Genomic DNA, 15377 nt, shown 5'->3' with positions numbered 1-15377 from the left:
CAGACATTCTTAGATAGACTTGAATTCAATATTTTATTTTCCAGGCCAGATATTAGAATGCCTTCTTCATCCACTGTGCCCTGATAAGGAATTCCTTGAAGATAACTTGCATGTAGGTAACATAGGAATCCACTATTCTCAGCCACAATTGATCAAATTGCAAGTAAGCACTAGACCCAAGTTTGGCCAATCCATAATCCTGATACTCAATAGTATATGAGCCCTCTGGTATAACACTCTTCCCGTGAGCACCATGGAGACTATCTGATGTAACTAAATATTTTAAATTTAAAATTAAGGTATAGAGACTCAGGCAAGTGTAACAGAGACTAAAGTAAAATTACACAATTGCTTTATTGTGTAAAAACTAGTGTCTTTTTCTCTTATTTATGATTGCAAATTTTATTTCAAACATGAGTTTTAAAAGAATATAAATGATGTTCTGATAAGAAATATAAATGTTTAACACTTTCAACTTTTAATAATGTACCTTTTGGGCACAATTTGTATCAAGTATTTAAATGATATGAATAAGTAACTCATTTTGGTTGAAATAATCAAGATGTTTTCCAATCCGGAAATATAAATTATTTGTTATATCTGTAGTAAATTTTTTCACAGTATTAAAAGGCTTTCTAGGTTCCTCTGATTTGTGAAAAATGTCAGGAAGTGCTCTAGACTCTTCGTTATTAAATTCAACTACCCTTTGTATTATCACAGATTCAGAAGAGTCATTTTTGTGGAATATTTAACATATTTTATTCTTTGCTATTTCTTAATTTCCAGGTTTAAAACAAACATATTTGTGCACATGTGTCTGTGTTAAGTATAATTGAAAATTAACAAAAATATTCTAAATTTTTGCTATATAAATGACCAACGTGGTTAAATGTATAATCATATGAGTCTATAGAGCCTATAAAGAAAAAAGTACATTGGGAATTCCCTGGCAGTCTAGTGGTTAGGACTTAATGCTCTCACTGCTGAGGGCCCATTTTCAATCCCTGGTCAGGGAACCACAAGCCACGTGGCATGGCCAAAAAAATAAATAAATAAATACAAAAATAACACATCAGAACATATTTCCTCAGTTGTTTCCACAGAAAACTTCTCAATAATATAATTTTAAGATAAGACTAACCAATATAACATGGAAATATATACCATTTATTATTTAATCAGATAATTGAAAAGGACCAGGAAGAAATTTTAACACATGCCAAGACCACTTGTTCTATAACAATTTATGCTTTGCTTCACAGGCTATGATGCATTTCTGCATAATTTTAGCATCTTCAAGTTTCACCTTTCTTCCTTATAAACTTATTTTCCAGTTAATAACTTTGTAGCAAATATAGAGGCACTACAATCTAAATTATAAATTAAACAACAGTAATATAATTATGAAAAGAAACTATACAGAAAAGAAACAAAGGTAAAGCAGACTAATTGTAAATTCATTAACTCCAAACTGTTCCAATAACAATTTCTATTTTTGAAAACCCCTGGTTCCTCTGTATATCCAGGGACATTATCATGGATCCATATCAATTAACAAGGGTACACACCAGGGAGAATTATATCATTTATGCATATGAGTAAGATGATTTAATTTCACAATTTTACAAGTAACTGGTTTATGGAGGCCAATTTTCAGGAGTTTTAATATTACCTATTGTTCTTCTATTTTACAGTTCATAATTCTCAAAGGAAATTAATTAAACATGATTTTTAAAGATATAGTTTCCTCTGGGGCAGTGAGTAAGTCATTTGTTATATTTCAACATTCACATACAAGTAAAATGGTATTTTAAAATTATTGTCACTACAAAATCACCAGAAATACAGAAAAAAAAAACACTTGATATCACAAAAACATCTATATAGGCACCTGAAGTTAATGAAGAACTCAGAGTGAAGTAAAGATACCAATAAAGCAAACATTTAGTCATTCTAAGTATTCTTTTGTGTCTTAGATATGAATTTCCATGTATCTGCTGCTCATCCTTTCCAAGCCCCAACATTATTCCAAATAACTTCAAATCAGTTGACAAATCATAAATTTTTCTCACATGGTATTTCTAATATATGCCTGTGGAATTTCCTTTTTTTATGTATACAAACTAAAATGTTATATATCATTTATATATATATAATAAATCATAAATTTATTAGTAACATTTCCTTACTCAAGTTCTTTGCCGTTCCATCTGTTCTTCACTTAGACAATTTGAGTTACCTCATGTGAAAGCACGATAAACATTTTCTATATTTTGTCACATTCTTCTCATATAGGTCTAATCATATATATATATATTTTTTTGCGGTACATGGGCCTCTCACTGTTGTGGCCTCTCCCGTTGCAGAGCACAGGCTCCGGATGTGCAGGCTCAGCGGCCATGGCTCACGGGCCCAGCCGCTCCACGGCATGTGGGATCTTCCTGGACCAGGGCACGAACCCGTGTCCCCTGCATCGGCAGGCGGACTCTCAACCACTGCGCCACCAGGGAAGCCCTAATCATATTTTTTAATTCATGAAATTCATCTATTGATTGTAAAAGAATATTTAATTGGGTAAAATCTAGTTTATTAATATCTTCATTTTGACTTAGAAGAAGATGAATTGACTTGATTAATTGGTGCATTTCATCCTTTAAAAATGAATAAATTTCTAGACAAATTTAAATAAATGTAAAACTTTAATTTGACAAGTTTTCAAAAGCAAAGATGTTTCTGGTTGCATCAAGGATTTTAAAAAAATGGTTAAAGATCCAACTTTAAAATGTGTGCATGTTGTCTGAGAAACATTTGCTGATTTAACCATTTTAGTTCTCATGGAGTACTTGTGAGCATATGGTTGGCAACTATTATTATCTCTTTTTCTCTCACACATTTGTGTTGCACTACAACAGAACAAAGGATGGAATAGTAGGACTTTTCTTTAGAAGACAGTCATTTCATTGTTGTTTACAACTAAAGAAAAAAAATCTATGTACAAATATGACACACATATATATCTTTAAGTACTGTGTACATATTATCTTATGTAGTTGGGTGGCAGGTACTTTTGTTTTATATCTATCTATCTATCTATCTATCTATCTATATATTTGTTGTTGTCATTTTGGTTAGTACTAGTTTTCTTACAGTGCTTAGCATAGAATCCAAACAGTACCACTTAGGGGATGTGCTGGCTATAGAGAATTTTAAAGAACAAATGTTTTTAGAGATTCTAGAAAAGATGTTTCTAGAGATTCAACTTTAGCAAATCAAATCACTCTGCAAGGAGCATCTTTACAATGTGTCAAAAGAGAAATACTATAAAGACCACCTTGCATTTTATTCTATTTCTGTGATCATAAGGATAAAGTGGTAGACATTAAATTGGATCACTTATAATAATTCAAAGACTGAATTTCATGGTAAAGTAGGCTCATAAGTCAGGATAGAGAGCATCTAGAATACATTATTATATTTTTCTTAGAAAATAATTTTTATTTAGAAAAAAGCAATTTATACTTATTCTTGAAATTTGGAAATAAAATTAAATTTGTATAAATAAAAATCATCAGTATCATCCTGAAATAACCGTTGTGATTTTAAGAAATTACCTAATATATATAGTATTCACTGTTAGTGCTCTGGCTGTATCTCCCTTTACAGTTTTAGTGCACATTGGGACCCATGCTTTCACTCCCGTTAGCCAGCATCTGTGTCTTTGTTGGAGGTCAGCTTGAGGCTGCCAAAACCCCCTTAGCCATTCACTGAAAGTCAGAATTTCCTGGGAATTTATGACCACATTCCTGCCCCCACCCTACCAATCTTAATGACTGCCCTGTCGAGGTGGTATAAACACTCCCTTTGACTCCGGGTGTCACATACCAAGCTTTCCCTCTGGAATTGGGACAGAATTACCCTCTGAGGGATTTTGCTTGCATTGCCCTTTATTTGTTTTACTTTTATTCCTGTCCTATTTTCCCAGTTCTCTACTGGATTTTTTGTTTTTTTTTTTCGGGAAACATCCTAAGAAGTTACTTTCAGACAAAATGTCTTATGAGAACCTCATTTTTTTTCCAGCAGCATACCATAAATATGTCTCATGTTTCATGTATTCAATGACTAAATCGTGTACTGAGGAATAGGGACATATGGAAAATGTTATCGTGGGTAGCTTATACCCAAGTCCATGCTCTATTCCTTACTTACTTTTTGTCACTCCTGACAACTAAAAATATGTTTATTAACTAACTAGCTAGAACTAGCCCATTGTCCTAAGTAAATTTGGATTTATGAAAAGTCTAAAGGACTTAATTATTTTGAATAAAAAACAAAGTGAAAAGAATATAGATTTAAAAAGTAGCTCTAGGGGCTTCACTGGTTGTGCAGTGGTTAAGAATCTGCCTGTCAATGCAGAGGACATGGGTTCGAGCCCTGGTCTGGGGAGATCCCACATGCCACGGAGCAATTAAGCCTGGGCGCCACAACTACTGAGCCTGTGATCTAGAGCCTGCTAGCCACAACTACTGAAGCCCACACGCCTAGAGCCTATGCTCCGCAACAAGAGAAGCCATCACAGTGAGAAGCCTGTGCACCGCAATGAAGAGTAGCCCCTGCTTGCCACAACTAGAGAAAAGCCCTGCACGCAGCAACAAAGACCGAATGCAGCCAAAAATAAATAAAAACTAGCTCTATACTAGACTACAGTATAGTCCTAAATTATTTGTTATAAACGTTTTAAAAAGAAAGTTTTTAAAAGTCAATATTAATATTTAGAAAAATATACAACACCTCTCAAGGAAAATGGATAAGTTGAATAATAAAGATTAAGAACTTAATCAGCTATAATATAGCAAATAAAGAAAATAACGACTGAAACTTACAGCTGGTTTTGGACAACACTGCTAGCTGTTGCCATTATTTTCTCTCTCCCTTCTTCTCTAATAATAGAATAATTATTTTTAGCTGGGCATATTAAAATGCCTCTTTAAAATAGTGTTTTTATTTCTTGGCTTCCCTAACAGAGAGGTTTGGCTATGTGACTAGGTTCTGGATAATAGGATAAGGTAACCTGTGTGCAACTTCTAGAAAATATCTTTAACAGGCAGATGAAAAACTTTCTCCTGTTGTTTGGAAAGTGGATATTATGTCTAAGGCTTAAGGTGTTATTCTTGCCCAAGAGGTAGAGAATGTGATTATATACATTACAGAATCAGTCTTTTGTGATGATGCACTTGCCATTAAAACCTTGGAGTGCTTATGGCTCAATGTTGTCTATGAGAGAGAGTTCATTGCTCTTTCACTTTAGTTACTGTTACTTTAAGTTTCTTACCTCTGAAATTAAATCAAAACAGTTAAAGAAAATGAAAAGGACAAGTAGGCCAAATTGTAAATTAGATATGAAAGTGAGATATTATTTATACACATAAAGAAAAAAATAAAAATATTATCAGAAAAAGTTTATCAATTATTTACTAATACGTTTGAATATTTCCATAAACTATTATTTCCTGAAAGACAAAATTGATAAAATACATGGAAATCTAAATTAACCAGTAATGATGATGATGATAATGGTTGTAACATTAACACTAATTCTAATAATAATACAATTAAAGATGTATTATTGTCAAATATGAACTGTTTTTAAAATTTCTATGACACTAAATGATGAAAACTACCCAAAACATATGAAACAAAGCCACATTTTCTTTAAAAACACTGACATGAGTCATCAACATCATTGTCATCAATACAAGTGTTTGATAGTCAGGATTTTTTAAAAATTTTTATTTTATATTGGAGTATAGTTGATTTACAATGTTGTGTTGGTTTCAGGTGTGATTTAGAAATACAAAAAGATTTATCCAAAGTCATAAAAGTAGAAATTGACATGGTTGTGGTTTTAATCCTGTTTATCTGACACCAAAGTATTCATTTTTATTGATTGCATGCACTATTCCTCTCAAAATTTTTCAAACTATTCTAATTTTTAGGAATGTTCATGGATATTACTTGAGGGAAGAAGGTTCAGCAGTAGAAATCTGGTAAGTAATGATTAATCAAAGTTAGTTAATTTTCTCTAGGCAGCCTTTCTTAGAATTATTAATATGCTAATGTAATTTTTGGCTTTTCAAGCAGTAAGCTATAATGTTAGGGTTCTCAAACATATTTTGTTCATTAAATAGTTCTGAGAGTATATTTGGTAAACCTGTGTTCTGCATAGCTGAATTTGGAATATTGCTACAGAATACTTGCAGGCATCAACAGACAAGTAAAATTTGTACATGTTAAATCAATCACCATCTTTGAAAAAGGCTCTACATGGATTTTCATTTCAAGGCCTCAGTCTTCAATACTGGTTTCAGTTTATCCCTCTATGCTTATCTTTTTCTGGAATCAGTTTTCCAAATTTCAAAATTAGCTTTCTCCTTTGTTTGTTACCTTTTGGAATTTAATCATTCACATTGTCTTTCCACCTACAACACTGGTTCCTCCCAACAAAGGTTAGAAACCTAAAATGGTCTAATAAACAAACACCCTGTTGAATTCTCTGTCTTTTATTCTCAGATAGGGGTTGATTTGACTCTACTCGATTATATACAATATTGATAGTTTTATATCTTTTTAAAATAATATATTTAGTTTATTATTTTTCTTGTAATATTGCATGATGTTGGACATTTAATGTTGAATTGTAGCCTCATCCTTTATGTTCTTATTATTATTAAAATAATTATTTCTATTATTACTGTGAGATGCATTGGATATATAAAAGCATATAAAATATATAAAGAATACCTATTGATAAACCACCTTGTATACGAAATAAAATATTATATAGTTGAAATTACTAAGGGACTAGTTTATAGAGGCTGATAAAACAGTATAGCACCACAGAAGGTTATTAGAGAAATCCTGGGAGAACTGTGGATGTACTTTATAACCTGTAGGGGTAAGGGCTGGAATAATGACTTGCAGAGGGACATGTAGGGAGATACACCTTTTAAAATACCTTTGTAACCTTTGTAGATCAACTGCTTTCAAAAGAAGCTGTCCTGGGAGAATTAATGCTTATCTTCATCATCAATATTATATTCAAGTTCTTACTATCTGCTAAGCATTTTGCTAAGCATATGCCATAAATTGTCACAATTAATTTTCCAAATAGTTTTATGAAGCAAATACTAACAATTTGGCAATCTCATACATAGAGAAATAAGCTATGATGGTTACTTTTATATGTCAATGTGACTAGTCTACTTTGCCCAGATTATTTGGTCAAATATTATTCTGGATATTTCAGTGAAGGTTTTCTGTTATTTTGTTTTGAGATGAACACTTAAATTGGTGAACTTTGACTAAAGTAGATTGCCCTCCATAATGTGGGTGGGCCTCATCCAATCAGTTGGCAGACTACGTTTAGACTCTATAACTGCAACTCTTCCCTGGGTATACAGCCTAATAGCCTATCCTGCAGATTTTGGATTTACCAAGCCTCCATAATTCTGTGAGCCAATTTCTTAAAATCTCCTTCCCTGTCTCTCTCTCTCTGTCTCTCTCAGGATAAAGAAAGATGACATATAGATATAGATACAGATATAGATATAGATATGGATATATAGATATCACATCCTGTTGTTCTGTTTCACTGGAGAACTGTAACTTATGGGACTTAAAATTCCTTCCTGAAGGACACATACCTGTAAATGGTAGAACAAGAGTTCAAATAAGGTTTCTTCAGTATTGTCTCTTAACTAGTAATTCAAAAGATACACTCCCAAGGTTAGAGCCAAAGAATTTTAAAACTTCAGAGTGGGTAAAATAATATTGTCTATACAATAGTTGACCTGATAATTATAGTTCTGCCCTTTTCCACCAATCAATGTGCACCAGTGTGTTTTAATATTTTCTTTAGAATTTCTGATTTAAATCAGTGACAAATACTCTTTTTTTTTTGTATTTTTTAGAAAGTAAGTTAGAAAATAATACCAGTTATTTACAAATGTTACTACTATCAAAGGCACATGGATTTATTTGGTTATGAATATTACCCGTTTAGAAAATTAAATTGGTCATATAGAAAACTTTAAGTCTTAAACCTCCAGCAGAATGTTAGTATATTCGAAATAGTAAATGGAGATGGGCAGTCAGACAACACAAGGCACAGATTTGCCAATATTAAGTTAAAACTGACCAACATATATAGGCCCCTTCTGATTCCACAATCACCCAGCAGTTTCCTCCAAAGATTCAAAAGAATATTTGAACAGGATCTGCTTTTACATGGTTTACTCACTAGAGAGGGCTTGCCTCCAAATGAAGTTCATTACCAGTTTCAAAGCAGATCAAAATGGCCTAATTTCAGAGAGATGTTTTCCTGGTTTATCCACACACTGGCTTCCTTCTCTCTGCCCATTTTCACTTCCATCTCCTCTTAGTCCCCTATTCCCCCACGATTATCATGTTATGTTTCTGGACACTCCACTCTCACCTCTTAGTTTAATAATTTTCTCTTCATATTTTATTTATGAGCTTCTTCTTCCAGGAGATAACAGATATTGGAATCTAGGTATTCATTTCAGCTCCTGAGAATTTCGGTTGATCTGTCATTTTCCAAACAAACTACTGAACTGTCTTTTTACTTTAATTTTGTATGTGAACATCTTATATGCAATACACTATCTTTTTGCTGCACTTTGGCTTTTCCCTGAAACTGGTAGTTTTTTAAGTAGTTTGAAAGTCAGTGTGATATGTTCTACTATTTTTCAGGAAATATTTACACTTCCATTGTCTGACTCTGAAGAAAAAGTATAATTTACCTCCCTGTTAATAATGGATACATTGCTTGCTTTAGCTAAAGGAATGTGATACCTCATGCCCAAGCAGAGCATTTATATGTGCTTGGGGAGTTGCTTTGGACCCTCCCAGTCCTGTCATCCACCAGGAAAACATCCTATATGCCAGGATGACTTGCTGAAACTGCAACTTACCTACAGATATATGAGAAAGAAATAAAGGTTTGTTGTTGGAAGTGACTGAGACAGTAAAGCTGTTTCTAATATGGCACTATTACAGCAAAATATAAACAGCATATCATAGAGTATAAGAGGTCCAGATATCCTGGGTTATTATTGCCATGTGAATTAATGAAAAGCTCTTTGAACAAGAAACTTTTGGTGTAAAGAACTTATGGAGCAAATCATGTCAATGAGTGTGTGGCAGAGATATCAAGTACACCAGGTGGGGATTTGGCATTTTATTCTTGAATGCCATCTTTGCTTTCTTCCAGTGTAACATTTAGCTTTGCCTTCTATATAGGCAGACGATTCATGATTTAAATATTTTAATCTCTTCAGGTACTTCCCCTCCTTTAAACACTACTCATGGTCCAAACAACTTACGGAAAAACCTGAGTGAACTTTTTGGCCAACCCAATACTTCTAGTTTACCATTTCTTTCCCAAGATTCTTTACTTTGGAAATCTCAATCTTAATTTCTGAAACAATGCTTCCTATCATCCTCATGAAGCTGCTTACTGACATTCACAAGGCAGCTGAATCAACCTATTCTTAAATAGATACCCTATGCCAACAAATTCATTTTTAATTCATTTTTCTTTCTCCCTCATTTGGCCAATAACTCCTAGGGATAAGGAATTATGCCATATTTCACTGTGTACCTGCCACATTGTAACTTCTCAATAAATATGGATATATGACTACAGTTTGGCTGCTCTCTAACAATCTCTAATTTCTGTTTCTTTTGATTCTAGCCAGATTTTCCTATATATGAATATAACGTCAATGCTTATGTGTCTGACTGAGCTACCTTATGTAATATATTTTTTATTTAATTCCATGAAAGTATTTCAGGTAAAAGAAATCCAACAAACTAAAATACTGAGCTAGGGGAATTCAAGAAATACGATTATACATTCATATGGAGAAACAGGCTGATTCATTTACAGATTGAATATTATAATTACTTTTTAAATCCCTTGAAGTCACAGAACAAATGGAAACAAGATATAGGTTTAATTATAAAATGAAAGGAAAAAAAGTAATATAATTAGAAAAAGGATAATTTTCTTGATAATAGTTCAAACAAATTTTCATACAGTATATAGAACTAAAACATTGATCCAATTCACAACAGAAATTTTCAGAAAATCATAAATAGCTTTCATTTGGTCATTTCTTACTTAAGTCCTTAATAAAAGCCAAAGACATCATACAAAGATTAACTATAGCTCTCACTCCTACTGTCTATGAATTCCTAGAGACTAGGGTTTATGCTTTATTCATTTCAGTTTCCCTCAAACCAAGTATTGTCCTACATCATATAAGAAATGAATTTAAGGGTTTCCCTGGTGGCGCAGTGGTTGAGAGTCTGCCTGCCGATGCAGGGGACACGGATTCGTGCCCCGGTCTGGGAAGATCCCACATGCTGTGGAGCAGCTGGGCCCGTGAGCCATGGCCGCTGAGCCTGTGCATCCGGAGCCTATGCTCTGTAACGGGAGAGGCCACAACAGTGAGAGGCCCGCATAACACACACACACACACACACACACACACACACACACACACACACACAAAAGAAATGAATTTAACTGGAACTCTTTGGCCCTTTGGCTCTTTTGTTCAGAGTTAAGTGAATGTGATTTAGCTATAAAATTTCATGATTTATAGGTATAACTAAAATTTATATATAACATGTTATACATGTTATATAATAGTACACTATAACATATTTTAAAAATATGTATTAAATTTAAAATGTATCTACATTTTCCCATTATATTTTTATTAAATTTTCCATTATATTTATAATTTTTAATAAATTTTCCATTATATTTCCAATATATCTTTTAGTGCTCTGGAATATAGATATTTAAAGTCTTAATATTTTTTATTAAAGAATTCCTTTATGCTTTAAACAACAGGCATGCAGACAACAAGCTTGAGATTATGCAATCAAAATAATAAATTTTTCATTTAAGAAAGTAATTTTTCAAACTTACACTTTCTATAAGTTTTGGCAGAAATTACTGCTGGCCACAAACTTCAAGATTCTTGTATAATTAGTTAAGTAAAATGATGCTAAAGTATGTAAAGAATATTTTAAATGCTATCATTTGGATTTTTTAAAATTGATGACATGAACATTGACAGTAATAAATTGATACAAATAAAATTCCATATTAAGAATTGGAAAATTTAAATTTTGAGTCATCTGCCAGGGGCTATAGAACACATTTTTCTGGCATTAACCATGATCAGTGTGCCCAACACATCCTTACCACTCTCAAGAATTTGTTGTCAAATAACTTGATAAGTAAATTATCATAGTTTGCACAAGATATAATGATCAGTCTAGGTCTCTCAGAAAATAAGTCAAGGTGTGGTTCACAAGGAAAATCAATAGTTTAAGCATTTTTGCAATTGTTATCTGCCATGTCACATTAAAGAAAGCATGTTTTGGAATGCTCTAAAACCAGGGGAAGTGTAAAAGTTTGCCTTTTAGAGATTATATTTTAATAATTTCATTATAAAATTATCATTCATCTAATAGAGTTGTTCATTAACCTATGTGAGGGAGGAAGAAAATTTTCCTCTACACTTTTAGGTTCTTCTGGCTAGTCTAAGAATTAAATTGACATGACATTATATGCAGATGACATGATACTCTATATAGAAAACCCTAAGGACTACACACAAAAACTATTAGAACTGATAAATGAGTTCAGCAAGGTAGCAGAATACAAGATTAATACACAGAAATATGTTGCATTTCTTTACACTAACAATGAAATATGAGAGTGTAAAAAAATCCATTTAAAGTTAAATTAAAATAAAATACCTATGAATAAACCTAACAAGGAGGTGAAAGACTTATATGCTGATAACTATAAAATATTGATAAAGGAAATCAAAGTTTGGAAGAATTAAAATGGCCATGCTACTCAAAGCAATCTATAGATTTAATGTGATCCTTATCAAATTAACCATGACATTTTTCAGAGAACTAGAACAATCCTAAAATTTATATGGAACCACAAAAGACCCATAATTGCCAAAGCAATCCTGAAGAAAGAGAACAAAGCTGGAGGCATAACCCTTCCAGACTTCAGAAAATATTACAAAACTATGGTAACCAAAACAGTATGGTATTGGCACAAAAACAGATATATAGATCAATGGAACAGAATAGAGAGCCCAGGAAAACCCATACAGCTATGGTCAATTAATCTTTAACAAAGGAGACCAGAATATATTGATACAATGGAGAAAAGTCTGTCTTTTCAGCAAGTAGTGTAGGGAAAGCTGACAGCCACATGCAAATTAATGAAGTTGGAACACACTCTCACACCATTCACAAAAATAAACTCAAAATGGCTTAAAGACTTAAACATAAGACATTATACCATAAAACTCCTAGAAGAGGCCATAGGCAAAATATTTTCTGGCATAATTGTAGCAATATTTTCTTAGGTCAATCTCCCAAGGCAAAATAAATAAGAACAAAACTAAACAAATGGGACTTAATCAAGCTTATAAGCTTTTGCACAGCAATGGAAACCATAAACAAAAGGAAAAGACAACCTATGGACTGGGAGAAAATATTTGCAATGTGATCAAGAATGGCTTAATTTCCAAAATATCAAACAGTTCATACAACTCAATATCAAAAAACCCCCAAACAACCCAATAAAAAAATGGGCAGAAGACCTAATAGACATTTCTCCAAAGGACACATACAGATGAGCAACAGGCACATGAAAATATGCTCAACATTGCTAATTATTAGAGAAATGAAAACCAAAACCACAATGAGGTATCACTTCACACCAGTCAGAATGGCCATCATCAAAAAGTCTACAAATAATAAATGTTGGAGAGTGTGTGGAGAAAGGGAACCCTCCTACACTGTTGGTGGGAATGTAACTTGGTGCAGCCACTGTGGAGAACAGTATGGAGGTTCCTTAACAAACTAAAAATGGAATTCTTATATGATCCAGCAATCCCACTCCTGGGTATATATCCAGAAAAGATGAAAACTCTAATTGGAAAATATACAGGCACCCCAATGTTCACAGCAGCACTATTTACAATAGCCAGGACATGGAAGCAACCTAAGTGTCCATCAACAGATGAATGGATAAAGAAGATGTGGTATATATATGCAAAGGGATATTACTCATCCATAAGAAAGAATGAAATATTGCCATTTACAGCAACATGGATGGACCTAGAGGTTATCATACTAAGTGGAGTCAGAGAAAGACAAATATTGTATGATATCACTTATATGTGGAATCTAAAAAATATTACAAATGAACTTATTTGTAAAACAGAAACAAACTCACAGACTTAGGAAAGAAACCCATGGTTAACAAAGGGGAAGGGAGGTAGAGATAAATTAAGAGTATGTTTAACAGATATACATGACCATATATAAAATAGATAAACAACAAAGATTCACTCTATAGCACAGGGATATTCAATATCTTGTAATAACCTATAACGGAAAAGAATCTAAAAAAGAACATATGGGCTTCCCTGGTGGCACAGTGGTTGAGAGTCCACCTGCCGATGCAGGGGACACGAGTTTGTGCCCCAGTCCGGGAAGATCCCACATGCCACAGAGCGGCTAGGCCCATGAGCCATGGCCACTGAGCCTGCACATCCAGAGCCTGTGTTCTGCAACGGGAGAGGCCACAACAGTGAGAGGCCCTCGTACAGCAAAAAAATAAATAAATAAATAAATAATAAAAGAACATATACATATACATATACATATATATGAAACCAAATCACTTTGCTGTACACCTGAAACTAACAAACATTGTAAATCAACTATACTTCAATAAAAAAGTAAAATAAAATAAAAGTACTTTATTGCTAAAAAAAATCTAACCATCAAAAAAAATTAAATTGATACAAGATAGAGTAATAGGAGAAAAATCAAAATTAATTTTTATATACAAGAACCCCAAATACCTGAGAGGGCCAGAGACCCTACATACATGAAAGGTTCAATGACAAAAAGGTAAAATGAGGTATATATGCCATCCTGAGCTAAGGAATGGGATAGGGCTTGGGGCTTCCAAGGACAGGAGAGTCATTCACAGGATGTTAAGAGGAAGAGTAGATATTTGATAATTAGATGTATGTTGCCATATATATGGAGCCCTTAGGTAAAATTCATCTGGGATAATAACTCCTTTTCTGGGAAAAAATGCCCAATTTAAATTCTCCTATGTAGTTAAATGAGGAGCACTTGTTTCTCTTGAGCCCACAGGGGTCAAAATACTCCATATTTTGCCTTTAGCTCAAAATACTCCATATTTTGCCTTTAGCTCAAAATAACCCACATGCCAAAGTAGCACCTCTTGGGAAGATCTGTTTTAAACCCCTATATCTTCCAAGGTTGTATAGGTTTGGTAATAGAAAATGCAGAGAGTAGCACATCCTTAGGATCAGGCTCTTTTCTATCGCTCCGGTGTCATGTCGGTGGAGGGAATGTAATTGAAGAGAAAGCCAGCTACAGAGACTTAATGTGAGAGTGGACAAACCAAGTATCTATTACTCAAGGAGAAGTAGATTTTATTAGAAAATTAGCTGACAGGTAAGAAACTCTTTAGGAGTTGTTAACTAGTTAAATTACTCCAATAGTATCTAAATATAAATTACAATAAGACTGTGGGACTGCCATATTTGAAAGGCTGGAAGTAAAATGATCAAACTAGAGAACAGAAGTCTTTATTTTAAATCAATTATCACCTAAACCGTCAATGATTCTAATGAAAGGGAAATGAATGAGCAGAATCTACATACTAATATAATTATTCTGAAACTCCATATTTATATTAATGTATTTGATCACTAAACTGATCAATCATTTATTCACTGAATGCTGGAGGTTTTGTCTGATAAAAGTAGGTGCCAAATATAAATCAAACATAGATTCTCCTACATAAAGCCCACTGTCAGGATAGAAAGATTTTCCAGCAACAAAACCAACTATATTGCAAAGTTAAAATGGATAAATCAAATAATACATTTATTAACACTTACTATGGGAGCCTAGGAAGAGTAGAACATATTTACTTCCATGGAAGTTAGTTATCAACAGAATGCCAGTAACATCTCTGTGCATTCAGTCTTGCTTCGGGTATTAAGAGAATAGGATTTACAAGTTAAGAATGTGGTTGTGGAGACAGATTGGAAGACCTATACATAGAGCAAGTGTGAGTCTCTGCTGACGTAACTGATAGAGACATTCTTTTTAGACATGGGCAAAATATAATAATTGCCTGTTATGGGATGAATTGTGTCCCCCCAACATTCATGTGTTGAAGCCGTAAATCTCAATGA

The sequence above is a fragment of the Mesoplodon densirostris genome, chromosome 1 (genome assembly GCF_025265405.1).
Source record: "Mesoplodon densirostris isolate mMesDen1 chromosome 1, mMesDen1 primary haplotype, whole genome shotgun sequence".
In the NCBI taxonomy this organism is placed as follows: Eukaryota; Metazoa; Chordata; class Mammalia; order Artiodactyla; family Ziphiidae; genus Mesoplodon; species Mesoplodon densirostris.
This window is presented reverse-complemented; position numbering follows the sequence as displayed.